Genomic DNA, 27,058 nt, shown 5'->3' on the forward strand with positions numbered 1-27,058 from the left:
ACTAGTCCATGCAGAATGTAGGCCCCTTATATATAGAAATGAGCAAATCAGTGATATTTTAGAGAGCAGGTGAATAGGCAGGTCCCATTATTTACATCATAGGACCCTACACAACACAAAGCACTGTTGCTTATGTAGGTTTTATTTTATTTGTTTTGTATCTTATATTTTGGAAATGTACATCCAGGTTTTATTCCCTTTAAATTTTGGGGGGGCCTCCAAGAGAGTGGGGCCCTAAGCTATAGCTTGTTAAGCTTATACGTAAATCCAGCACTGCACACACACACAACCCACGCCAATTGCTGAAACACCACAAAGAGCAAGGCCTGGGCAACACTGTAACTCTCTTGTTCCAGCCTGGATGAAGCCCCGAACAAGGAGTGGGAACATTTTGTTGCAGCCCCCCACACAGATTTCGATGCTGCTGTTCCCAGCAGAGAATACGCAAAAGCCACCTGACATTCTCCCACAATACTCCTCCTTCGTCATTCCCTCTCTTCCCCATTTTCTGGAAACACTGAGGCTCTGGAAGCTCTGAGATTCAGCCATGAAGATCACCTTCCTTCTGTTTTTTGTTATCGTCCTTCTATTGCCAGGTAAGATGTTTGGGGACCACCCATCTTCAGCCTACAGGTGGGAGAGCAGGAAACATTAACCCTGTGGAGTGGGTGGAATTCTTTGCTGTTTTAATTGCATAGTTCGAGAAATATATTCATAGAGTTGGAAAGGAGCCGCAAGAGTCATCTAAGTCCAGTCCACAGTAATGCTGAAGCCACAGCTAGAGAATCTCTGACAGATGGCCATCCAAGCTCTGTTTAGAAACCTTCACTTAAGGGGAGTCCACCACATTTTGAGGGAGTCTGTTCCACTGCAGAACAGTTCTTACCATCAGAAAGTTCTTCCTAATACTCAGCCAGAATTTCCTTTCTTGTAACTTGAAGGCGTTGGTTTGAGTCCAGGGCAGGAGAAAGCAAGCTTGCTCCATTTCCCATGGGACAGCCCTTTAGAGATCCGGACAGCATATTGCTTCTCAGACTTATCTTCTCCAGGCTAAACATACCCAACTCCCTCAGCCATTCCTCATATAACGGCCTTGGCCCAGTATACCTGAAGGAGCATCTCCACCCCCATCGTTCTGCCCAGACGCTGAGGTCCAGTGCAGAGGGCCTTCTGGCAGTTCCCTCATTGCGAGAAGCAAAGCTACAGGGAACCAGGCAGAGGGCCTTCTCGGTAGTGGCGCCCGCCCTGTGGAATGCCCCCTCCCCCCCTCATATGTCAAAGAGATAAACAACTATCTAACATTTAGAAGACATCTGAAGGCAGCCCTGATCAGGGAAGTTTTTAATGTGTGACATTCTAATGTATTTTTAATCTTTGTTGGAAGCCGCCCAGAGTGGCTAGGGAAACCCAGCCAGATGGGCAGGATAAAAATAATAAATTATGATGATGATGATGATAACAATATGGGAAGAGTGTTTCAGCTCAGGAAGGCCTGCCCTTAATCACGATGTTCCTCTTGTTTCTTTAAACACCCCCAGGGTTAAACCAGGCTAGGAGTCAAAAATGTGCAAATGGAGTATGCAGAAATCTTAAGGAGTGTTACAGGGAGGAAAAGTTGTGGGGACCATGCCCTCAGGATCCGTCCCAGATCTACTGCTGCTTTTGGTAAGCTGTTTCCCTCCCTTTCACCAGCGGCATCCTATCATATTGCGGGGGGCAAATAAATCCTAATCTCTCATATTTCAGAATATCTTCACCGTGTTTACCTGTTCCCTTAGGGTAGGCATCAATTATCCACCCAGAAGAAGATTCGGACGTTTCTGAATCCTGAAGCTCTTTTCCTATGACACAGGCTCTTTCTTCATGGCCACTCCCAGAAGCCTTGTGCATTTGAGCTTGTCAGCTAGTCAACCTTCCCAAAAGGGAACAACACCTTCTTGTCTAACAGAAATCTTGCATTTTCCTCTTCTAATAAAATCAATGCAGTTGGGCATATGAACCAGTGGTGTGTGCTGATTTCCATAAAGGGAGATGGAAGTTTCTGATCTCTGAAAAACAAACAATTGCTACCTTTTGTAAAAATGACTGCTTCGCCCACCTTACCCTAGTCCTCATGAACTGCAGAACATAAATAACTTTTTGGCCGCATGAGCAGGAGGGGATATGTACAGGCTGTTCTAGCAAAGACGCTTCTCTTCTGTGCCAAGGACAGCTCAGACTTGCAGCCTGCAGAAAGAAAGCTAATCTGCACATATCTCATGAAGTGGCTTATTTGGCATCTCCTCAGTTGCAAGGGGGAGAAGGGGGGTTCTGTTCGCATTTAGGGGTGAAACTGCCTAATATGCACTCATCAGAACAATGTGTGGAACAAAACACAGCCATCCTTTGAAATTCACACTCCTCTGAATTTTGCATTGCAGTTTTCCAGCTGAGAAACACATACAAAAAATGGATATACTGGAATCTAGTGTGCATAAAAATGCATTTATCGGTGAAATAGATAGATAAACTTTATTTGCATTAGTCAACAGCCATAGCAACATAAAACAAGCAATATATACAAATAAAATATATACAAATAAAAAGGACAGCAATTGGTAAAAATGGCAATCAAATGGCCGAGATTATCGTTCAGATAGTGGCCCTTAATCTCATTGCACCCTCGATAAACCTAGCAACCTTTGCTGTTGTCTGATCATTTTGATCTGATAAAAGAAAGAACAATGTGGCCTCAGATGGGCGGCCTGGGATGGTAAGTAAGAGTGGGGTAATGATCTCATTACTCAGGTCTTTATAAAGGGGACAGGACAGGAGAACGTGAGCCACTGTTTCCAGATTGCCATCTCCACAGGGGCAGAATCGCTTCTCAGTTGGAATCTTTTGATATCTGCCCTCAAGTACAGCAGAGGGCATCACATCCAATCTGGCCAGTGTGATGGCACACCTGTATTTTGGGATAGTTAATTTATACAGATATGGTGCCAGGGAATCAAACTGAGAAGGGGGGGAAAAGGCATAGCAAGGACAGAATTTCTTATAATTGCCAGATTGTTCTGTTGCTCTAAGTCCTTCAGACGCTGCCCAGTTAGTAAAGGACATCTATGTACTGGGGTTTGGGGAACGTGCAAATTTATTTAAACACAGTTGACAAATTTATCTGTAAAGGAAGAAGATTAACTAAGAATTCTGTAATTGGTAAACAAATTTCTTAAACAAGCAAGACTCCGATCACACACTAGGCTATCCTGCCTCTTATTAAGCTTAGACCATTTTTTCAAGCATTTACTGTTTTGGACAGAACTTCTTGAGCAAATTACTCAAAGAAAAACTGCTACACCGTTGGTGGAATGTGCTTCTACGCAGAATGCCCTAGCAATGCAAATAAAATTGGAATATGCAGCGACAGCGGTAATCTTTGCTGCAAGCACTGAGTAAGAGAACTGTAAGAAAATTCTATCCGTTTGACTAAACTGTGTTCTTTTTCCTTTATATTTCTCTGTATATACGACATGAGAATCCAGATGGGCTTTGATATGGGAAAATTCACAGTGTGACTGCCACTATTTAGAATGCAGCGTTGAGAGCAAAATTCAGCTTTCCAAGAAATCCAGCCTATTCTGCCCCTTTTTGAAATCCTAGCCTGAAGATATGCTTTAAAGCAAGTGGGCAACACCCACTGAAAGTTGTTTCAGCCGAGAACAAGCATTCATCTTTCCACAGCACTTTGGGGGCAAGGCTAGACAGTACAGTGGTACCTCGGGTTAAGAACTTAATTCATTCTGGAGGTCTGTTCTTAACCTGAGGTACCACTTTAGCTAATGGGGCCTCCCGCTGTCGCCACACCGCCGGAGCACGATTTCTGTTCTCATCCTGAAGCAAAGTTCATAACCCGAGGTACTATTTCTGGGTTGGCAGAGTCTGTAACCTGAAGTTTCTGTAACCTGTAGCGTCTGTAACCTGAAGCATCTGTAACCCATGGTACCACTGCACCAGAAAACACAGGCTTGCCAAACTATGCTACCTCCAACTCATGCCTGTTTCATCCAAACCCTCTATCCCTAAACCAGCGAAAGCAAACCCTGCTTAGCACATTCCTTACACAGGTAGCTAGGAAGCTGCCTTATAACAAGTCAGGCCACTGACCCATTAGCTCAATATTGTCCACACTGGCTGGCAGCAGCTCCCCAAGGCATCAGGCTGGGGAAATTCCCAGCCCTCTACCTGGAGATGGTGGAGATTCAACCTGGAAGCCTCTTTATGTAAGCAGATCCTCGAGTTCCTCCTTCCCCAAAGGATCATTTCAGAAGAGATTGTAATTTAATACATGCCCCTTTTTCCCCCAAGGCCACATTCATGCCATCCATTCAGAGAACTAGGATACCATTTGAAACAGTCATGGCTTCCCCCAAGTTATTCTGGGAGCTGTAGTTTGTTGAGGGAGCCGAGAGGTGTTCAGGGACCCCTCTTCCCCTCACTGAGTTGCAATTCCCGGAGTTCCCTGAGGACAGGGATTGGTTGTTAAGCCATTCTGGGAACCATAGCTCCGTGGGGAAGAATAGGAGACATCTAGCTATTCCCAGCCCCCTGAAGAAACTACAGCTCCCAGAATGCTCTGGAGAAAGCCATGACTGTTTGAAGTGGCATCATAGTGCTTTAAATTCTTGGTGTGTCTGGGGTCCCTGTTTTCCTCTTCACTGCGCCCTCCATCCCACCATGGAGGAAGAAACAGGATATGAATTAAATTTTAAAATGGATATATTCTCTCTCGCTTCAAAAACAAAGGAGCTGAGAGCCCCTTTTGGTCCTCTTTGTGAAGGCAGCCTCTATTGGGAAGTTTTTAACGTGTGATTTTTATTATGTTTTTATTTGTGTTGGACGCTGCCCAGAGCAGCTGGGGCAACCCAGCCAGATGCGTGAGGTATAGAAACCAGAGGCCTTTCTCCTGGGCATGGTCGGCCAATTGGTGCCAAAGAAGGATAGAATTTTCTTTATGTATGCAACAACAGCAGCAAGAATACTTATTGCAAAGTATTGGTAGACAGAAGATCTACCCACCCGGGAAGAATGGCAGATGAAGGTGATGGACTACATGGAATTGACGGAAATGACTGGCAGAATCCGAGACCAGGGAGAAGAGTCGGTGGAGGAAGACTGGAAGAAATTTAAAGATTATCTACAGAAACATTGTAAAATTAATGAATGTTAGAAGGTTGTTGGAATGAAGTTATGTGGTTTTAGCAGAAATGTTATAAAGATTTAGGAAAAAACAGACAATTGGTGAAAGGAGGGAAAGTAAAGTTACATTATATTAAGATAAATTACAGGACAAAAATTGGAAAAGTTGGAAAGGATTTGCTGAAATAGTTAACCGAACTAGAATACAAAAAAGGGAGGTGTGAGGAGGTCAATGAAACAAGCAAATGAAAGATAAGTTATGGGAAGATTCGATGTGTTTTTTAATGGATTTTATTTCTCTGTTTTTTTTTCCTTATTGTGATGTGTTGTTTTGTTTTTGTTTAATATGGTGTTTTTATTTTTTCCTTTTGTAACCTTTAAAACTTTAATAAATATTATTTTTTAAAAAAAACAGATGCGTGAGGTATAAATAATAAGATTGCTGTTATTTCTGAAGATTAGGCAATGGGTTTCTGAAATGGATCCAGAAAAAAGAAGACATCTGCTGAAAACTCCTAGGCATTACCCAGGCACACATCGATGGATTCCTCGCATCCTGCTTTCTTTCCACCAATAAACGCTTATTTTAGCATTTGGGGAGATTTGATTTTTTTATTTTAAAGACTACTTTATGCTGTGGGTAGTGAAAGTACTGGTGAGATACTCCCTCGCAGGTTGTTTTATTCTGTCAGAATACTTCTCAGTATCTGAATTGTATTTTAATTGTAAATATAATTTTCGTCAGCCCAGGATGTGTACCCTAATGCTAAGTTATAGTTGAAAGTGTGTGGGCAACACCCACCGAAAGTTGTTTCGGCCAAGAACAAGGCTTCAGTGCCACGTCTAATTGACTCCTCTAACAAAAGCCAGCCATAACTATGCAATAGTTGCACTGAATGTTTGCCCATAATAGGCATGATTTATGTAGAGGAGAGAGCCTAGATTGTCTCAATGAAGAAATCAATCTGATGTCTTTAAGCACAAAGTGCACATAGCCTTCCTTACGGGTGCTTCCGCATTCCAAAAACAGATTGCTGAGTAACTGCATGTATTGCAAAATTAGCAGAGATTTTTGACAGAGAAGGCAGGACCTCTAGTGGCTATGTGTGCTATGTGTGCCCGTATTCTCTAGGGTTAGATGGAGGAGCTTGGCAGTTACTTTTTCTGTTGTTCTGCCTGATGTGCAGATATGTACTGTTTCAGAACATATTTTTTTCCAAAACAAAGAAGAAGCAGAACTCATTATTATATGATCTCAGTTACTTCCCAGCTATGGAGCTTACATCTTTTCCATAGCACTTTGGGGACAAAGCCAAATAGTACCAGGAAAACACAGCCTTGCCAAACTCCCAGCACGTTTCCGAGCACAATTCAAAGTTTTGATGCTGACCTTTAAAGCCCTAAACGGCCTCGGCCCCGTATACCTGAAGGAGCGTCTCCACCCCCATCGTTCAGCCCGGACACTGAGATCCAGCGCTGAGGGCCTTCTGGTGGTTCCCTCATTGGAAGAAGTGAGGTTACAGGGAACCAGACAGAGGGCCTTCTCGGTAGTGGCGCCTGCCCTGTGGAACGCCCTCCCTTCAGATGTGAAGTAAATAAGTAGCTATCCTATCTTTAAAAGACATCTGAAGGCAGCCCTGTTCAGGGAAGTTTTAATATTTAACACTGTATTGTTTTTAATACTTGATTGGGAGCCGCCCAGAGTGGCTGGGGAAACTCAGCCAGATGGGCGGGGTATAAATAATAAATTATATAATAAGAATGAGAATAATTTATCATTTATAATATTTCCTGCCCATCGCAACTCTTCTCTCCCATACGACAAAGGTGGGTCGCTTGCAGGATTTGCTGGGCAGAACAAGCTCTTTCTTCCAAACCTTGACCCCTGAACTAGAGAAAGCAAACCCTGCTTAGCACATTCCTCACACATGGGACACTGGAAGGTGTGTTATAGCAAGTGAGACCATTTTCCATCGGACCATTGGTCCATCTAGTTCAATATTGCCTGCACTGACTGGCAGATGCTCTCCAGGGTTTCAAACAGGGCACTCTCCCAGCCATAACTGGAGATGCTGGGGACTGAACCTGGCAGATTCTGCCTAAAGTGCAAGTGCTCCACCACTAAGCTATAGCCCTTCTCTCACAGCCCTTATTGTCTGGATTTCCATCTGTTTTGAGCTTGCCCCTTCTGCCATGACCAGTGTCAAAAGTTCCCTAAAAGGAAGCACACTGTGTGTGTGTGTGTGTGTGTGTGTGTGTACTGTACATTCTGTACTTAAGCCTAGAACTACAAAGCAAACCTTTCTTTTCAATACATTTGAGGCACAAAATGGGAAAGTCCATGCTTAGAAAACAAAGAGGAGGCTTTGAAGATGCAGAGTCCAGAATTACATACGTTTAAATGGACCTGTCCTTTTACAGTCAGATGGACAGGCTACAAATAATGAAATTATGGTTGTTGTTATTCTTCTTATTATTAAAAAAAAATTCCTTCCAGTAACACCTTAAAGACCAACTAAGTTAGTTCTTGGTATGAGCTTTCGTGTGCATGCACACTTCTTCAGATACACTGAAACAGAAGTCACCAGACCCTTCTATATAGTGAGAAGGTGGGGAGGGGTATTACTCAGAAGGGTGGTGGGAATGGGTGATAGCTGTGATGAGCCTGTTGACGACTCTTAATGACTGCAATAGGTCTTACAGGAAAAAGCAAGGGGTGAGAAGGTGAAAAATGGCTTTGTCATGTATAATGAGATAAGAATCCAATGTCTTTGTTCAGACCAGGTCTCTCCATGGTTTAAAGTTTGGTAATAAGTTGCAATTCAGTAGCTTCTCTTTCCAGTCTATTTCTGAAATTCCTTTGTAGTAGAACAGCTACTTTGAGATCTTGTATAGAATGTCCTGGGAGATTGAAGTGTTCTCCTACTGGTTTCTCTGTCTTATGATTCCTGATATCAGATTCTTATTATTCTTATTATTATTCCCTTAACCTCTTCAGACCAGTTTATCTGAAGGACCACCTTTGCTCCACATATGCCTACTTGACCATTTTGATCTGCGGAAATGGCAGTGTGACAATGGCAACAGAATAGTCATTCTACACTTTCAAGGAATCATAAACAGGCGGGGAGCTTGAGAGTGTAGGAGCTGCCCTGGTGAAAGAAAGATTACTTACAAGTAAAGAGTAGCTACTGCAGATCAAAATGGACAAGTGTGCATGTGAAAGAAAGATTATCCTTCAAGTTTTCAACGGACAAAACCCGGCTATGGCAGCCCTAATGATTGCATATGCTTTTGTCTTACGAAATACTGTTTCAGGGGTTCATGATTGTTTCTTATTTCCCTGAAGAAACCAACTTTCTAAAATTCGTTAGACAGCTTTCTGCAAAAGGACAGGCCGGCCTCTTTGCATGTACTCAACTCTGGTCTCTGCAGTTTCAAAACCTGTTCTTTGTTTTCCAAGCATGGATTGGAGTTTTCTACCTCAGGGTACTGAAACACAAAGGTATAGTTGTGTCACTCCAAGGTTTCAACACCTTCCAACGGATGCATGTAGCAAAGCTCTTGCTTAAGGTACAGAATGCTCTCTCTTCCCACCCCACCTACCCTGACACATTGGGAATGCTCAGCTCATCAGTAATACTGTTACAAAGGTGGCCAACCAACCCCAACCTCTGCCAAGTGGTACCAAGATCCCAGGGGGTTCCAGCGCAGAAAGGAGAAACGCCGTGGTGCATCTGCAGCTGCACAACTGGATGCCTTCATCTGCCCCAGCTGCAACAAAACATGTCTCTCCTGCATCAGTCTCCACAACCACAGCAGGTGCTGCAACTGTCCAACAGCCTGACCTCACTCACAAAGGCACACTCCTAGGGGTAAAGCCAACTGGAAGGTATACCCTATGACCTACATAAAATCAGGGTGTCCCCTAAGGGATTCCCGTTGGAGGAGTGGTCTGGCCCTAGCCCCAGCTGGGCATCAGACAGGAGTCACTCCTTCCGGATCCTTTGAGCAGGATACCATTACCCAAGGAGGGGCAGGCAGGCAGAGGCTACAACCTCCCCTCCAACCATGATCTAAAAAGGTAAAGGTAAAGGTACCCCTGCCCGTGCGGGCCAGTCTTGACAGACTCTGGGGTTGTGCGCCCATCTCACTCTAGAGGCCAGGGGCCAGCGCTGTCCGGAGATACTTCCGGGTCACGTGGCCAGCGTGACATCGCTGCTCTGGCGAGCCAGAGCCGCACACGGAAACGCCGTTTACCTTCCCGCTGGTAAGCGGTCCCTATTTATCTACTTGCACCCGGAGGTGCTTTCGAACTGCTAGGTTGGCAGGCGCTGGGACCGAGCAGCGGGAGCGCACCCCGCCGCAGGGATTCGAACCGCCGACCTTTCGATCGGCAAGTCCTAGGCACTGAGGCTTTAACCCACAGCGCCACCTGCGTCCAGCTTACCTCAAAAAGGCTGACTGTCCAAGTCAGCCCAGAATGCCATTGGGCAGTTGGTCCTAGGGGACTGTCCTGAAAGTCCTGCGACCACTAGCCAATCTCGCGGCAGGCAGTCGATCCGGTCTCTGATTGGTTGCCAGTTCACAGGGGAGGTCCCAGGGCCCTCCTGCAAATTCGCCTGCCAAAGAAGGCGAACAACTTGTGAAATTGGTATTTGCCTAACCCCAACACCCTTGGGCAGGTGTGATTATACACACCCACACATCCATTTCCAAAATTCTTTCCCTCTGTTTTCCAATGGCCACACCATGAGGTAATGAAGAGCCATTATGTTCACAGAACGAAACCAGTTTCTCAATAAGTGCTTTCCAGGAACAAAAAAATAAATCTGCAACAGATCTAAGACACCGTGTGGGCTTCATGGGTACTGATAGGACTCAGTCTCCATTGATTTGTGATTCTTTTCAGCTTGTCACCCACTGTGAAGACTTCAAACAAATGTTTTCTCTCCCCTATTCAAATTCCCTTCATTCTGGAAGGAGATGGGCATTTTACAAGGAAAGGGGAGCACCTAGTGGAGTGATTTTGAGTTGCAATGCTTAAATGCTGGAGCAAAGGCAAAGCACAATTATCATGATGGCTTTTTTATAATGCAGATGTTTTTATGCCTAGTTGGAAGCAGAGGCATGGTGGGAGGAACTAGCTGGGGGACCCCCAAGGGAAGAAGGCTCAGAGCCCAGGGAATTGGTGATGGGGCAAGGATGGTCAGAGTGGTCAAAGGGAGAAGAGGGAGCAGAGTGGGAAGTGACAGAAGCTGAAATGTCTGTGTGAGAGAATCAGAGGCAGAAGCTAAAGTAGGAGAGGAGGGAGACCAAGAAGCTGGTGAAGAGCCAGGGTATCTCTCTCTCCTCCCCAATTGTCTCCCAGAACCAGAAGAGGCATGAAAAGGGCGAAGGAGAGGTTGGTGATGTACAGGCACAGTCTCTGGTTGCTTGGAAAAAAAACCTGGAGAGCAGAGGACTTAGGCAGCTGTGGGGAGTTGAGGACCTTCAGTCTCAGCAACTGCTTCATGGAGGCGAGACCTACCAGAGATGGGTTCTATGCACCTGGAATACTGTGTCGAATTCTGGGCAGCAGGGTTTGAATGCATCCTGCAAGAATACTGACAGCCTTGAGGTGCCTCTGGTTTCCTTGCCTGGTAAATTTGTCAACACCTCTTCCTTTGAGTCTCCAAGATCGTTCAAGGTTTCCTGCAAGCCCCTTCTAAGCTAAGAGAGAGCATGATTAGGCTTTCAAAATCCTTCCTGCCATCTTCTGTTAACTGATTGCCCAGGCTTTCACAATTTCCCCGGAGGCTTATAAATGCAGACCTTTGGAAGGACTCTGCGTGTCCCCACCATTGTTGTCACTCTCCTCCACTGCAGCCGTGCTGGTTTCTCATACTGAAGGAGTCAACCTTCTGGGGCGTCATGAAGCTCTTCCATCTCATCTTCTCTGCCCTCTTGACCATAGCTCTGGCTTCTCCAGGTAAGGAATAAGTGGACCTGTGCAACAGCTAGAAAACTTAAATGCAAACTCTAAAGCAGAGATCATGGGGAACATGAGGACATCCAACTCCTGCTAGACTCCAGTGCTCATCATCCCTGACCATTAGGGACGGACAAATTGGTCAATTTCAGTTTCTCATTTTTCCCACCAATATTTAGTTCGATTTTCTGTATCAGCTTGCAAATTGATTTTTTTAATGATGATGATGATGATAATTTATCATCTACCCCACCCATCTGGCTGGGTTTCCCCAACCACTCTGGGCAGTTTCCAACAAAGATTAAAAATACATTAAACCATCAGTCATTAAAAACTTCCCTAAACAGGGCTGCCTTCAAATAGTTTGACAAATAAATGTCAAATAGTTGTTAATTTATTTGACATCTGATGGGAGGGCATTCCACAGGATGGGCGCCACCACCGAGAAGGCCCTCTGCCTGGTTCCCTGTAACTTTGCTTCTCACAGTGAGAGAACCTCCAGAAGGCCCTTGGCGCTGGACCTCAGAGTCTGGGCAGAACAAATGGGGTGGAGACGCTCCTTCAGGTATACTGGGCGGAGGCCGTTTAGGGCTTTAAAGGTCAGCACCAACACTTTGAATTGTGCTCGGAAACATACTGGGAGCCAATGTAGGTCTTTCAAGACCGGTGTTATGTGTTTTCAGCAGCCGTTCCCAGTCACCAGTCTAGCTGCCAGGTATTAAGGTTGTATCGTTCTGGCCTTGCAGTGTTTAAATGAATTTCTTCTTTGACTGATGGTTGGAGTCTGGTGCTGTGAAATGCCAAATGAGACCCCTAGATTACTGAGAAGCTAAAAGCAGGCATGCTAAATCACTGGGAAAATATTGGGGTTCAATACACCAACACTCTGTGGGTTCTGCCTGGACAGCCCATAAAACCCAGACTCCAACTGCCAGTCATAGGAGATATTTATTTAGGTGTAGCAAGGCCATGGCAACACAACCTCAACTAGCAAGTTTCAGGTTGTCCAGGGTAGCCTTGAAAGGCTAATGCACCAAAATTGTCAGACCCTCCAAGTGTCCCTGTTTTCCAGAAACAGTTCTGGATTTACAGAAACCTTCATGGTTTCTGATTTGATCCCAAAATGTCCCGCTTTTCCTTAGGATGCCCTATTTCCATTGGAGAAGTGTTGAAGGGTAAGGAGTTATGCAACCCAGGAGCCAAGGAGAGATGTAATTATACAACCTTTAGAAGACATCTGAAGGCAGCCCTGTATAGGGAAGTTTTTCAAGGTTTAATGTTTTATTCTGTTTTCATATATGTTGGAAGCTGCCCAGAGTGGCCAGTCAGATGGACGGGGTATGAATAATAAAATTATTATTACTTTCATTATGGAATAGGACGTCCCTATTTTCGTCGGAGAAATGTTGGAGGGTATGAACTTTCTTTCAATAAAAGTGAATGGGGAAATTTCTACACGTCACAGCCCTGTGACTATATGGCAGGACATTCAAGCCTTCAGTATCATCGGAAGACCTAGACAAGAATTTCAAAAAAGAATGGGGTAAATGCAGAGGATACTTTACCAAACAGTGCCCCAAAATATACGCCTGGACTTCGATTAATTTCTACAGGAAACTTGGATTTTTTTAAAGTGATAATTGGGAAAAATTGTAATAATCACATCTAAAAGAAACAGTATACAAGAAGTAAATAAGGAGGCCATATACAGGCTAAAGGAAGTCTTTTATTTTTATGTTATGTTTTCTTTGTGTAAGGGGATAGGAGTTTAATTTTGATAATTTATTGTCAATGGTGGTGGGTTGGTTGGTTTGTATGAGTTGTTATAGACTATGCCGTAAATAAAGAAAGAAAAGATGAAGAAAAAAGGAAGTCCGTGAGTTCTTATGTTATGAGAGACGGCAAAAAACTTTTCTATCGCTTGGTGAATTTCTACCTCTTTCCATTTCTGTAGGTTTCGCCAATGTGCCTGATGAAAACCTTAGATGCATACTTAATGGAGGCCACTGCGATTATAGCTATTGCCGCCGTCCAATGAGACAAATCGGAATATGCAAGAATGGCAGCAGATGCTGTAAATGGTAAGAAAGAAAATTCTGCCAGGGTGGCGTCCTTAGAGCTTGGCATTTAAGCTCAGCCAGGACAGATTCCATGCTTTTAGAATCATAGAATCATAGAGTTGGAAGAGACCACAAGGGCCATTGAGTCCAACCCCCTGCCAAGCAGGAAACACCATCAGAGCACTCCTGACATATGGTTGTCAAGCCTCTGCTTAAAGACCTCCAAAGAAGGAGACTCCACCACACTCCTTGGCAGCAAATTCCACTGTCGAACAGCTCTTACTGTCAGGAAGTTCTTCCTAATGTTTAGGTGGAATCTTCTTTCTTGTAGTTTGGATCCATTGCTCCGTGTCCGCTTCTCTGGAGCAGCAGAAAACAACCTTTCTCCTCCTCTATGTGACATCCTTTTATATATTTGAACATGGCTATCATATCACCCCTTAACCTCCTCTTCTCCAGGCTAAACATGCCCAGCTCCCTTAGCCGTTCCTCATAAGGCATCGTTTCCAGGCCTTTGACCATTTTGGTTGCCCTCCTCTGGACACGTTCCAGTTTGTCAGTGTCCTTCTTGAACTGTGGTGCCCAGAACTGGACACAGTACTCCAGGTGAGGTCTGACCAGAGCAGAATACAGTGGCACTATTACTTCCCTTGATCTAGATGCTATACTCCTATTGATGCAGCCCAGAATTGCATTGGCTTTTTTAGCTGCCGCATCACACTGTTGGCTCATGTCAAGTTTGTGGTCAACTAAGACTCCTAGATCCTTTTACATGTACTGCTCTCAAGCCAGGTGTCACCCATCTTGTATTTGTGCCTCTCATTTTTTTTGCCCAAGTGCAATACTTTACATTTCTCCCTGTTAAAATTCATCTTGTTTGTTTTGGCCCAGTTCTCTAATCTGTCAAGGTCATTTTGAAGTGTGATCCTGTCCTCTGGGGTGTTAGCCACCCCTCCCAGTTTGGTGTCATCTGCAAATTTGATCAGGATACCCTGATCAAAGAGAGGTTTAGGTGCCCACTGTAGTTGTCCTGGTTTCATAATAGGAAGAGTTTGAAAGCAAAATGGTGGCATAGTACCAGCTCCTCATCCAGGCAAATTCTTTTCTTTCTTTTTTTAAGAAGATATTTTATTGCATTTCCACACATAATTAACATAATTTAAAATAACAATAGCAGCTGGTCTGTCATTCCTTGGGACGAAAGTATAACAGCAATTTAGCATTAGAGCAAGCATGGCCAAAGTCTGACCCAGGGGCCTAATTTGTCCTGCTGGTTGGTTTAATCTGTTGCAAGAATATAGGGGATACCTGTGGCCCACTCAAATTGTGTCCAAGAATTGACAGACGCAGCAGTGGAGAAAAAGAAGGCTATGTTTATTGCTGAGCAATAACGACCCAGTGGAACCGTTTCCAGAGCCTGAGCACCAAAACCCTTGTGCAGTGGGCTTTTATACCTGAGTACAAACAGCCTAACCATGACATAATCGTATATTGCAGCAAAAAATCTAACCAATGAGCGCACACGTCAACTTGCCTTTATCCTAATTTACAGCAATAAAGAGGAAAAGAACCCTATTTAACCGTTGACACTTGAATAACCCTTCCTCACCTTCTGCTACCGACTTAGAACATTGTGGCTGCCTTTTTTCCCCTGTTCCCTAACTCAGCCGCTGAGGAGCTGTCTGGGGGAGGAAAATGGCAACACATCAGATTTATTATTTCCTTCAAGTACAATATCAAGGCAGTGAGGGAGAAATAGATCAGAGGGCAACTTTGGATTTTTTAAAAGATCTAAGCATTTAGCTCTGCTGAAGCCTTAGCGATTCAAAAATCATTTGGATACATGGATATATAAAAATCATCATTAGGATATATGGTTATATATGGATATATGATTATATAGAAATCATAAGGGTAAAATTCTTTCAGGTGGTCTTGCCACAAATCCAGCTCCTGTGGCAGTTTATTTCCTGGAAATCCCCCCAAAAGTTCAACAACTTCAACCCTAAAAAGGTCAATCACTTCGGTCGGCCCTCAGGCAAGTTCACTTCATCAAATCAGGCCCTCTTTGAAAAAAATTTGGACACCCCTGCATTACAGCCATTACTTAGAACAAGTTGATCGTGCATATTAAAGGCTCTATTCCAATAAATCTCTCTAGATGTTTCCATGGGTCGGAGGAGGTTGTCCCGACAGATCGTCTCATCTCAATAGGGTGCCAAAAGGTGGTTGGGGAAACGATGGAAAAGCTAAGCTGACATTTTTGTCCTTCGTAGTGCGCATAATAAAAATGCTCTCTCAGACTCATTGGGACTCTGTCTGGTAATGCATTGCTGAATGAAGTCTGAGCAATTGGGGACTTTGTGTGAGCCTCCTCCATATTGCACCTGCAAGGGACATTTCTCCCACAATGCCATGGGTGCTGCCTTTTACATGGTCAATCATAGAACTGCAGAGTTTGAAGGGACTCATCTAGTCTGACCCTCTGCAATGCAGGAATATACAGCTGTCCTATATCGAGCCTGTGACCTTGGTCTTGTCAGCACCATGCTGTAACCAACTGAGCTCAGCTTTCAGTGATGGAGCAATTCCCCCTTTGGCTTTCTTAATCTGACTTCGTTCTTTTTCTGGGAAGATGTTCAAACGGTCATATTGTTGTCGCTGTTCTTGTTATTCTATCTAAACACAGGTTTTTGGGCTGAATGCCCAGCTGAGGGTTTGGAAACTGAGAAGCTGCATTGCCATAACTCGCCATTGGCACCAGATGCTCCTTCTTCGACATCAGTCTTCATGGGCCTTCGTCAAGCTCTGCAGCACTTTGCAGATCCAAAAGGAGATTGCTTCTCACTTTCAATAAAATAAGGTTGCATAGAAATCACATCTGGTTTGGTTTGCTTCTTCTTTCCTTTAAATGGTTTTGCATCCTGCTTTTCTCCCAACATGGGGTTGTGGAGGATGGAAAACCAAGGTAGAGGGAATGGAATGGAGTTCCTGGAATCCTGAACAGAAGCCTGTTAACAAAGTCATTTAAATAACAGAGGTGGAGTCAAGAGCCCTGATAACACTTTACTAAAGAAACTGAACAAAAGCATCACTTAATTTGAGGAGAAAGGGACAGAAAGGTTTCATCTTTATTATTTCAGGCCTTGTACATAGCAGGGAGACATACAGCCAATTATAATGAGGAAAAACTCCCCCAATCTTTGGGGAAGATCATGCCACTCTGCCTGACTGCTAAGCAACACCTCCTTTCTTCCTTTTGGCTAGTTGACTTTAACACTAGCAGAATTAACTCTTAACTTACAAACTGAATGATCCCTGCTGGTGCACTTCCAACACAGCCCTCCACACTGCAACATATTTTTTGTGATTTATGTTACTATGGTTGGCTGGCTGGTTTATTAAATTTGCTAGTTACATTATCTTGCCCAGAGCAACCCAAAGCAACTTACAAACAAAGAGCCCACATTGAAACCAAGAGGAAAAAGAAATACATTAAAAACATCCCACCCACTTCTAAAAGGACGCAGGTAGATAAAGGCCAAAGGCCTGGATATAGGGGAACGTTTCCACCTGTCGCCTAGAGATAGGTCATGATGGTGCCAAGCGAGCCTCCTTGGGGAGAGCATTCCACAAAGAGGGAGCCATCACAAAAAAGGCCCATTCTCATGTTGCCAACTTCCAGACCTCTTGTGGAAGAGGCACACAAAGAAGAGCCTCAGATAATGATCTCAGGGTTCAGGTGGGTTCATATGGAGAGAGGTGATCCTTGAGGTATTGCAGTGCTGAGCCATCCAAGGCTTTATGGGTCAAAACCAGACACTTTGAATTGGGTCCAAAATCTAACTGGCAGCCAGTGCAGTCCAGCCATGATTGGTGTAATTCTTCTTTCTTCCTTGGCGATCACTCGCAGTCAAGTAAGATCGTCTTCCATAAACAGTGAATCTGTATGTGACTGTGGAGGCCAATTCTGGATCAACATGTCCTTCCACAGTGGGGACATTGGTTTCCGGGTGGGAGTTGATCACGGTGTGGATTTGCCAAGTGTGCCTTCCTCTTAGCTCATTTCTCCCTTGAGTCCTGAGTTTGAGCGTCTTCAAAGCCCACAACACCTTTGGTAAAGGCTGTTCCCCAATTGGAGCGCTCTCAGGCAGTGTTTCCCAGTTGTCGGTGTTTATACTACATTTTTTTTAATTTGCCTTGAGAGAGTCTTTGAACCTCTTTTGTTGACCACCAGCATTACGCTTTCCATTTTTAAGTTCGGAATAGAGTAGTTGCTTTGGAAGACGATAATCAGGTATCTGAACAACATGACCAGTCCAATGAAGCCGAATGGTATAATATATCCCACCTGTCTAAATTGTACTGCACTTCTGCCCTCGTATTTATGGGACCACCTCTCCTGGGATGCCCCGCAGAGGACCTTAAGGTCCATGAATAAGCATAGTTTAGAGGCCCCAGGCCCTAAGGAAGTCAGACTATCCTCCACCAGGTCCAGGGCCTTCTCAGTGATGGCTCCGACCTGGTGGAATGCTCTTCCCATGAGAATAGGGCCCTTCAGGATTTAACCTCCTTCCACCAGGCCTGTAAGACAGAGCTATTCCGCCTGCCCTTTAATTTGAATCCAGCCTGATCTTTTATTTCCCTTCTCTTCCCTTCCCTTCCCTTCCCCTCCCCTTTTATGAAGATCACCCTCTCTGAGACCCCACAGCTAATTTTCCCCTATCCTCCTCACTAGCCCAAGTAGGACTAATTCAGCCAGCTAGCCATGGTGACTATTTAATGCTTATTGGATGTATTTCCACCAGATTGATTTTTGAACTTTGAATTTTATTGTTATTCATTCCTTTATACTATATTTTATGCTGTTTCTATGTTGTATTACAATTAAGTGTCTTAAATTTGTTGTTAGCCACCCTGAGTCCAGTTTTCTGAACAGGGAAAGGCGGGGTATAAATAAAAAAATATTTATTACAAGATTTGATGTAGTAGCACTGAGCTCAGGGAACTGCGAAGCCAGGTTTGTAGGAAGGGAGTTCGGCTGGTGAGAGAGAGCTAAGGATTGTAAACCAGGGAAGGGAACAGATAGAGATGCAACAAAAAAAAATGCCATATCTGTGAAATGAAGCTGTGAAACAGCAGGAAATTCATTTATCTCTTAACTTGCTGCAACTTTTCCCTAAAATTTCAATGGCCAGAGAACCCCAGGAGAAGAGTGTTGTTAGATCTGGCGCTGTGGGTTAAACCACAGAGCCTAGGACTTCTCAATCGGAAGGTCAGCGGTTCGAATCCCCATGACGGGGTGAGCTCCCGTTGCTCGGTCCCTGCTCCTGCCAACCTAGCAGTTTGAAAGCACGTCAAAGTGCAAGTAGATAAATAGGTACCGCTCTGGCAGAAAGGTAAACGGCGTTTCCGTGCACTGCTCTGGTTCGCCAGAAGTGGCTTAGTCATGCTGGCCACATAACCCAGAAGCTGTACGCCGGCTCCCTCGGCCAATAAAGCAAGATGAGCGCCACAACTCCAGAGTCGGTCATGACTGGACCTAATGGTCAGGGGTCCCTTTACCTTTACCTAAGACCTTGAAAGCAAGACCCTGCCAGTCGTAACTTCATCTCTCAGTGCAGCATGTCTACATACCAACCCAGATCTAAAAGGCAATGCATCCAGGTTAATTTCACAGGCATAAACCAGCCAGTTCACTGACCAGGTCTCACATGAGGAATGTGCTTCCCTTGAAAAGCAGGACATTGCCATCTGGCGGACATTAGGATAACTGCAAAAAGCACAGCACGTTTAGGAAGAACTTGGCAGGATTTTATTTACAGCATTTTATTGCTTTTTCGCATGTAATGAACAGAATTTAAAGTACAATAAACAAAAATAACAGCCAGGCTGTCCCTTCTTGAAAAAAAGCATGTTGTTGTTGTTCAGTCATTTAGTCGTGTCCGACTCTTCGTGACCCCATGGACCAGAGCACGCCAGGCACTCCTGTCTTCCACTGCTTCCTGCAGTTTGGTCATGTTCGTAGCTTTGAGAACACTGTCCAACCATCTCATCCTGTGTCGTCCCCTTCTCCTTGTGCCCTCCATCTTTCCCAACAACAGGGTCTTTTCCAGGGAGTCTTCTCTTCTCATGAGGTGGCCAAAGTCTTGGAGCCTCAGCTTCAGGATCTGTCCTTCCAGTGAGCACTCAGGGCTGATTTCCTTAAGAATGGATAGGTTTGATCTTCTTGCAGTCCATGGGACTCTCAAGAGTCTCCACAATTCACCATAATTCAAAAGCATCAATTCTTCGGCAATCAGCCTTCTTTATGGTCCAGCTCTCACTTCCATACATCACTACTGGGAAAACCATAGCTTTAACTATATGGACCTTTCTCCGCAACGTGATGTCTCTGCACAGGTAAGGTCACGCCCGCCTTAGGTCACATGTAAAGAAAGTTTGTCCCAGCACAGGAGGAAACAGGAAGTTTATCTAGTGGCTGGACAAACATCCCTCTTCATGTCTAAACATGTCCACTCTAGGAATGTTGTATTTGACTGCTCTGTGTTCCACACCCCACATATGTCAGGTGTTGTAGAAGGATAAAAGACTCATCTTGACTCTGGCCACCCTGACCTGGCAGGTTATTTTCTCAGCCAGAGTAACAGACCACCATGAGCCTATTGACAAGCCTGTTGCAGAACACTAATATTTAGCAATTCCCAGTGTTTATTTCTTTAAGAATGTTTAGAGATACTCTCATTTCCCTACTCCAGAGCCAGTGTGGTGTAGTGGTTAATAGCGGTAGTCTCGTAATCTGGGGAACCGGGTTCGTGTCTCCGCTCCTCCACATGCAGCTGCTCGGTGACCTTGGGCTAGTCACACGTCTTTGAAGTCTCTCAGCCCCACTCACCTCACAGGGTGTTTGTTGTGGGGGAGGAAGGGAAAGGAGAATGTTAGCCGCTTTGAGACTCCTTAAAGGGAGTGAAAGGCAGGATATCAAATCCAAACTCTTCTTCTTCTACTACTACTACTCATATTGAACTTCTGCCCCTCAATGAGGCCAAACTTAGATTCACAAAATGTTTAGGGGTAGGCATACCCCCAGAAAAAAAGCACTGGCAATTTCTAAAGGAGCAGCTACCAGCAAAAGTGACAACATCTCCCTGAATTGATGTGGAAAGCCAAACTTTAGACTGGCAAAGTGGGGGAGAGATATTGTTTTGTTGTTTTGGTTTTACTGTGTTTTATCTTGCATTTTAATCTGTGAACTGCCCTGAGATCTTTTGATGGGCAGTATAACAACAACAACAACAACAACAACAACAACAACAATAATAATAATAATAACCAAGAATTGACAGATTCAGCCATTCCTAGAAGGGAGTAGTTGGTGCCAAGTGACTGGAACTGGAAGCTTAAGACCAACAGTCCGTGCAAGAGACGTGCTTCATTTTATTTTATTTTTTGTTACTCTCCTGGAGCTTGCCAACCGCTCTCCCTCAGGCATGTTGCCACGGGCCTTTGCGGTTTTCCTCTTGCCACTTCTGAGCTCAGAGGGGGAACAACCTGCCTTTGAAATCCTCCAGTTCCCTATGTAACAAATGCCATAATACGTTGAGCTGACCACACTGCCATAGTTTCAGTTTGCATCCCACATGCTTTCAAAAGACGAGCGTGTCACAATCCCCAAGGACTGGCTATCCCTTGCACCTCTGGTCTGAGTACAGAAAAGGTGTCATTTTAGAAAAAGGATTCAGCGTAACACTACCAACAGGAGCAGCACCGCTGTTGCTGTTTTTGTCGTGCTCTGTTTCAACCCTGCTGGGGGTGTTTTCCACAACCAACCTACTTTAAGATCATGAAGCTCCTTCGTTTCCTTCTTGCTGCACTCTTGATTATGGTGCTGCCTTCTCCAGGTAAGGGATAAACTGAGCTGGTCAATAAACCTCAAGGTAAAGGGATCCCTGACCATTAGGTCCAGCCGTGACCGACTCTGGTGCTGCTGCGCTCATCTCGCTTTATTGGCCGAGGGAGCCGGCGTACAGCTTCCGGGTCATGTGGCCAGCATGATTAAGTCGCTTCTGGCGAACCGGAGCTGCGCACGGAAATGCTGTTTACCTTCCCGCCAGAGCGGTACCTATTTATCTCTCAGGTTTATTGAGGGAAGCGGGGTCAGCAGCTGTGTGTGTGTTTGTGTTGGCCTGGATTGTTTGGAGAAAACTAGGAATGTTACGGTGCTATGTTGTTGTTGTTTAGTCATTTAGTCGTGTCCGACTCTTCGTGACCACACAGACCACAGCACGCCAGGCACTCCTGTCTTCCACTGCCTCCCGCAGTTTGGTCAAACTCATGCTGGTAGCTTCGAGAACACTGCCCAACCATCTCGTCCTCTGTTGTCCCCTTCTCCTTGTGCCCTCCATCTTTCCCAGCATCAGGGTCTTTTCCAGGGAGTCTTCTCTTCTCATGAGGTGGCCAAAGTATTGGAGCCTCAGCTTCACGATCTGTCCTTCAGTGAGCACTCAGAGCTGATTTCCTTAAGAATGGATAGGTCTGATCTTCTTGCAGTCCGTGGGACTCTCAAGAGTCTCCAGCACCATAATTCAAAAGCATCAATTCTTCGGCGATCAGCCTTCTTTATGGTCCAGCTCTCACTTCCATACATCACTACTGGGAAAACCATAGCTTTAACTATATGGGCCTTTGTTGGCAAGGTGGTGTCTCTGCTTTTTAAGATGCTGTCATTTATGATGCTGGTTTGTCATTGCTTTTCTCCCAAGAAGCAGGCGTCTTTTAATTTCGTGACTGCTGTCATCAAGCTCACATACATAATGGGCCAAGCACAGTCACGTACTTACTGCAACTTTGGGGGGCAAGCTTGCTGTGAATGGAATAACCTGTGACTCTCTTTCCTTTCAAACAGGATCTGCCACCGCTCCAAACTCTGATCTTGAATGTCAGCAGCACAAAGGCCTGTGTTTTCCTGGCCGTTGTAGCCGCCCGTGGAGATCCATAGGGACGTGCAATGTGGTATTGCACCATTGTTGCAAGAGGTGAGAGGGAAATTCGGGAGGATGTAAACAGAAAAGCCTGCATACGTCTTTCCTTCATATGTTCAATGACGTTTCCAAAAGATTCATAGGTTGAAAAGGGTCATCAAGCCCAACCTTCTGCAAGTCTCTCAGTGGTCAATACCTGAACATATACAACATGTTAATGTGTATATGCCCAGATAAATAGGGTGTTGTTTTTTTCTCCTTCCAGTGCAGATTTTATTTATTTTATTTCTTTCTTTCTTAAATTTATACACCGCCCTTTCATCCAAAGACCTCAGGGTGGTTCACAGACAAGGTAAGTAAAGGTGAAGGGACCCCTGACCATTAGGTCCAGTCGTGGATGACTCTGGGGTTGCGGTGCTCATCTCACTTTACTGCCCGAGGGAGCCGGCGTACAGCTTCCGGGTCATGTGGCCAGCATGACTAAGCCGCTTCTGGCGAACCAGAGCAGTGCGCAGAAACGCCATTTACCTTCCCACCGGAGTGGTACCTATTTATCTACTTGCACTTTGACGTGCTTTCAAACTGCTAGGTTGGCAGGAGCAGGGACCGAGCAACGGGAGCTCACCCCGTCACGGGGATTCGAACCGCCAACCTTCTGATCGGCAAGTGCTAGGCTCTGTGGTTTAACCCGCAGCGCCACCCGCACAGACAAGGTAAAGCACAGTAAATAATTAAACAAAAACAACAAGACAATAGCACACACACCCCTTCCCACAGATACAGTAGACCCTCGGGTTACGTTACTCTCGAGTAATGTAAACTTCGGGTTGCAAAAGCGGCAAACCCAAAAGAAATGTGTGCGAATTTTAGCATCCACGCTGAGTGTTGAAGCCAGAGTGCCTTCAGTAACATTCCAACGTTGTTCTTTTGTTTACCAGAAAGAGGCATTTGCATTCTCAGGAAAGAACGCAGAAATAAATAATTACCCGGAAGACGTATCATCACGTGATCCTCTGGAACCACTGGATTCTGGGACAGCACCGATATCAAAGTAAGCATCATCCTGTCCCACAAACAGAAGAGACACCTTGCTTCGAAGATACAAAAAGAAACAGCTTTTTCACTTCCAGTAAGACCAGGTTTCATCGATACGTTATAGGAATAACTTTGTGTGTCTTTGTATGGAAATATCTGCTGTGTGAATTATTAGAAATCTTATCATGTTAACTCCCAGCCCATTTGATTATCATTTATCATTCCAACAAAGGTATCTTTTCAATCCGCAACTCTTTTTGTCTGTTTTATTTCAATAGGATGAGTTGTGGAGTGGAGTTTCTTCCTATATTTCTAATTAAACACTTATGTAATTCCACTACAGTGGTACTTAATGCGTTCCGGAAGTCTGTTCTTAAACCGAAACTGCTCTTAAACTGAGGCGCACTTTCCCTAATGAGACCTCGCACTGCTGGTGCCCTTCCACTGTTTGGATTCCGTTCTTAGAAAGTGGTAAAGTTCTCAAACCGGGACACTATTTCCGGTTTTGCAGAGATTGTAAACCGAATCATTCTTAAACAAGACTGTTCTTAAACCAAGGTACCACTGTATTCGTTTTCCGAGGGGGGGGGTGAATCCTGGTCTTTCCCAGAATCCTGTGGCTTTGCTGCCACCTTGAGGCCAAAATATAAGCTGCCAATTGATCTGACATCCTTTACAACAGCAGTTTTTAAAATACAATTTCCTTGCACTTTCTTAGTGCATGCTAATCTAACCTGGAGAACGACAGCAGCTTTTAAGAGAGTTGAAAGTTATCTAAGAAGGTCTTTAATACCACAGTGTGACCATACACACACAGAGAGAAAAAACATCTTTTTGATCCATATCTGATCAAACAGGCTTAGCAAATTAATTTGATTTCCTCTCCAAGGAGCTTGAGGTGGTATACACAGTTCTCCGCCTCTTCATTTAATCTCCACAACAACCCTGTGAGTTAGGCTAGGTTGAGAGGTGGTGACTGGCCCCCAGGGGGACTAAGTGCACTTCATAACCAAGGGGCGATCTGCAAACCTGGTCTCCCAGCTCATAGTCTGACACTCTTAACTCTGTGGTTTTCAACTTTTTGAGTCCATGGCTCCTTTGACCAACCACATCCTTTCTGCATCTCCCCTGTGGGAGTCACTAATTCCAGGGTTCAGAATGTAAGCCAGGAGTAGGCAACCTAAGGCTCATGGGCCGGATCCGGCCCAATCACCTTCTCATTCCAGCCCACTGACCCCTGATGTAAAGGTAAAGGACCATTAGGTCCAGTCGTGGCCGACTCTGGGGTTGCGGCACTCATCTCGCTTTATTGGCTCCCGCCAACCTAGCAGTTCAAAAGCATGTCGAAGTGCAAGTAGATAAATAGGTACCGCTCTGGCGGGAAGGTAAACGGCGTTTCTGTGCGCTGCTCTGGTTCTCCAGAAGCGCCTTAGTCATGCTGGCCACATGACCCGGAAGCTGTACACCGGCTCCCTCAGCCAATAAAGCCACGGCTGGACCTAATGGTCAGGGGGCCCTTTACCTTTTTACATCAAAAAAGTAACATTCAACAATCATTAGAATAGTATTAAATAATAATAACATATAAAAGTTAAACAGAAACCCACTCAACCATTACAAGAAATAATTTCTAAACTATAATCAATAAAACAACGGCAAACCACAGTACATAAAATAATACAGTACAAAATGAGAAGCAGAGACTGGAGGGGGGGCAAGGCAGGTGGAAGGAGGCCTTGCCAGATGGAGCCTCTCCCCGCACAGTTCTTCCTCCAGGCATAGCTCCCTTATGAGGGGTCCTAGGGTCAGAGGGAGTAGAAGGCATCTCTCTATGGTTGTAGGTACCCAGATGTTTCTTTAAGAAGCAGGCTGGTTGTGGAACTGCTTCCTTGGTTCCACATTTCTGGCCCCATTTCCCCCTAGCTATAGGAGAGCTGCTGAAAACTGCCATGTTTTATCTGGCTTTACTCATAGAGAGCAGCGGCAGATCAAAACGATTGGGCACCTGGGGCGGCGCACGTGCCCTGTGCCCAAGCCACCCGCGGGATGGGGGGAGCCAGGGCAGTGGCGTAGCGTGGGTTGTCAGCACCCAGGGCAAGGCAAGTAATTTGCGCCCCCTAACCCGTGGATTTGCACCCCCTAACCCTAACCCCCAGATGTTGCGCCCAGTGCGACCGGCCCCCCTGCAGCCCCCACGCTACGCCACTGAGCCAGGGCAGGATGCACCGTGGGGCCTCCGAGGAGTCTGCCAGCCTCCTCCCACTCAGCCGCCCTACAGCTGGGGGAGAGATGGCGGGCAGAGCATTTGGGGAAGCACAGAGCCTACGCATGCCAAAGTCTTCTTCCCGGACACTGAGGTCCAGCACTGAGAGCCTTCTGGCGGTTCCCTCACTGCAAGAAGCCAAGTTACAGGGAAACAGGCAGAGGGCCTTCTTGGTAGTGGCACCCACCCTGTGGAACGCCCTCCCACCAGATGTCAAAGAGAACAAAAACTACCAGACTTTTAGAAGACATCTGAAGGCAGCCCTGTTCAGGGAAGCTTTTAATGTTTGATGCATTACTGTACAGTGGTACCTCGGGTTAAGTACTTAATTCATTCCGGAGTTCCGTACTTAACCTGAAACTGTTCTTAACCTGAAGCACCACTTTAGCTAATGGGGCCTCCCGCTGCCGCCCGGCCGCCGGAGCACGATTTCTGTTCTCATCCTGAAGCAAAGTTCTTAACCTGAAGCACTATTTCTGGGTTAGCGGAGTCTGTAACCTGAAGCGTATGTAACCTGAAGCGTATGTAACCCGAGGTACCACTGTATTTTAATATTTTGTTGGAAGCCGCCCAGAGTGGCTGGGGGAGCCCAGCCAGATGGGCGGGATATAAATAATAAATTATTATTATTATTTTTATTATTATTAGTCACCGCGTCACTCCCAGGAGAGACGCATGGCTTGGGCGCGCTTCAGGCCCTGCAGTGAGTGCCACCCGGCATTTTGTCACCCCCCCTCAGTGGTGACACCTGGGGCAGCCCACCCCTACCACAACCCCTTCCTCTGCCCCAATAGAGAGGCGGTTATAGACAAGAGGCGTCATTTGGTGGATTGCACACCTTATGCGTTACAACATTTCTGCTTCCACCGTCCTTGGCATGCTCTGATGCAAGGGGACGCAGTGCTTGCCGTTCCACCTGTACAAACCTCAAAGGGATTTCTTCACAGCTCCCCAAACGTTGCACAGTCGAGGTTCTTTCCCTGCTGTTGGAACACTTTATCTGAGTACAGTTTTATGGCAGGCCTCTGCCATCTGCTGGACTGTTACGAGAGTAGCACAGAAGCATTTAAACTAGGGTGTAATCCACTCCCACACATCTGGATTTAGGAAACATATCTCCCTGATCAAAGGCGCCTGTCTTTTTAGAAGTTAATTGCTGCCTCCTGCTCCCATTGCTACATCAAAGGAAAAGCTGGGAAATGCAAGACTGTGCAAAGCTCTCAAAGCTCCCAAACTGGACCGCAGTCTGCATTTGTGGTACGCAAAACTGAATGCAACGAACTGGCTGCAAACAGTCAGTGAAACCCCATTTTTACTACCCTTCTAAGCCTAAAGATGGGAGGCAGGTGGCGCTGTGGGTTAAACCACAGAGCCTAGGACTTGCTGATCAGACTTGCCGGTTCAAATCCCCGCAATGGGGTGAGCTCCAGTTACTCGGTCCCTGCCCCTGCCAACCTAGCAGTTCAAAAGCACGTCAAAGTGCAAGTAGATAAATAGGTACCGTTCCGGCGGGAAGGTAAATGGTGTTTCCGTGCACTGTTCCGGTTCGCCAGGAGCAGCTTAATCATGCTGG

General features: G+C 45.4%; 3 long non-coding RNA genes across 3 annotated transcripts; all 3 read left to right on the top strand.

Moving 5' to 3' along the window:
- The first annotated feature begins 412 nt into the window (after positions 1–412).
- On the top strand, positions 413–1,999 carry LOC309365965. Its single transcript, XR_014166328.1, has 3 exons — positions 413–596; positions 1,539–1,665; positions 1,779–1,999. It is a non-coding gene; the product is annotated as an uncharacterized lncRNA (long non-coding RNA).
- Positions 2,000–10,807: 8,808 nt separating this feature from the next.
- Positions 10,808–16,086, top strand: LOC309366203. The gene is made up of 3 exons (XR_014166570.1): positions 10,808–11,146; positions 13,101–13,227; positions 15,896–16,086. It is a non-coding gene; the product is annotated as an uncharacterized lncRNA (long non-coding RNA).
- Positions 16,087–21,021: 4,935 nt separating this feature from the next.
- LOC309366125 lies at positions 21,022–23,399 on the top strand. The gene is made up of 3 exons (XR_014166530.1): positions 21,022–21,107; positions 22,112–22,241; positions 23,126–23,399. It is a non-coding gene; the product is annotated as an uncharacterized lncRNA (long non-coding RNA).
- Positions 23,400–27,058: the final 3,659 nt, after the last annotated feature.

The sequence above is a fragment of the Podarcis melisellensis genome (assembly GCF_964234715.1).
Source record: "Podarcis melisellensis genome assembly, chromosome: 3".
Taxonomy (NCBI): domain Eukaryota; kingdom Metazoa; phylum Chordata; class Lepidosauria; order Squamata; family Lacertidae; genus Podarcis; species Podarcis melisellensis.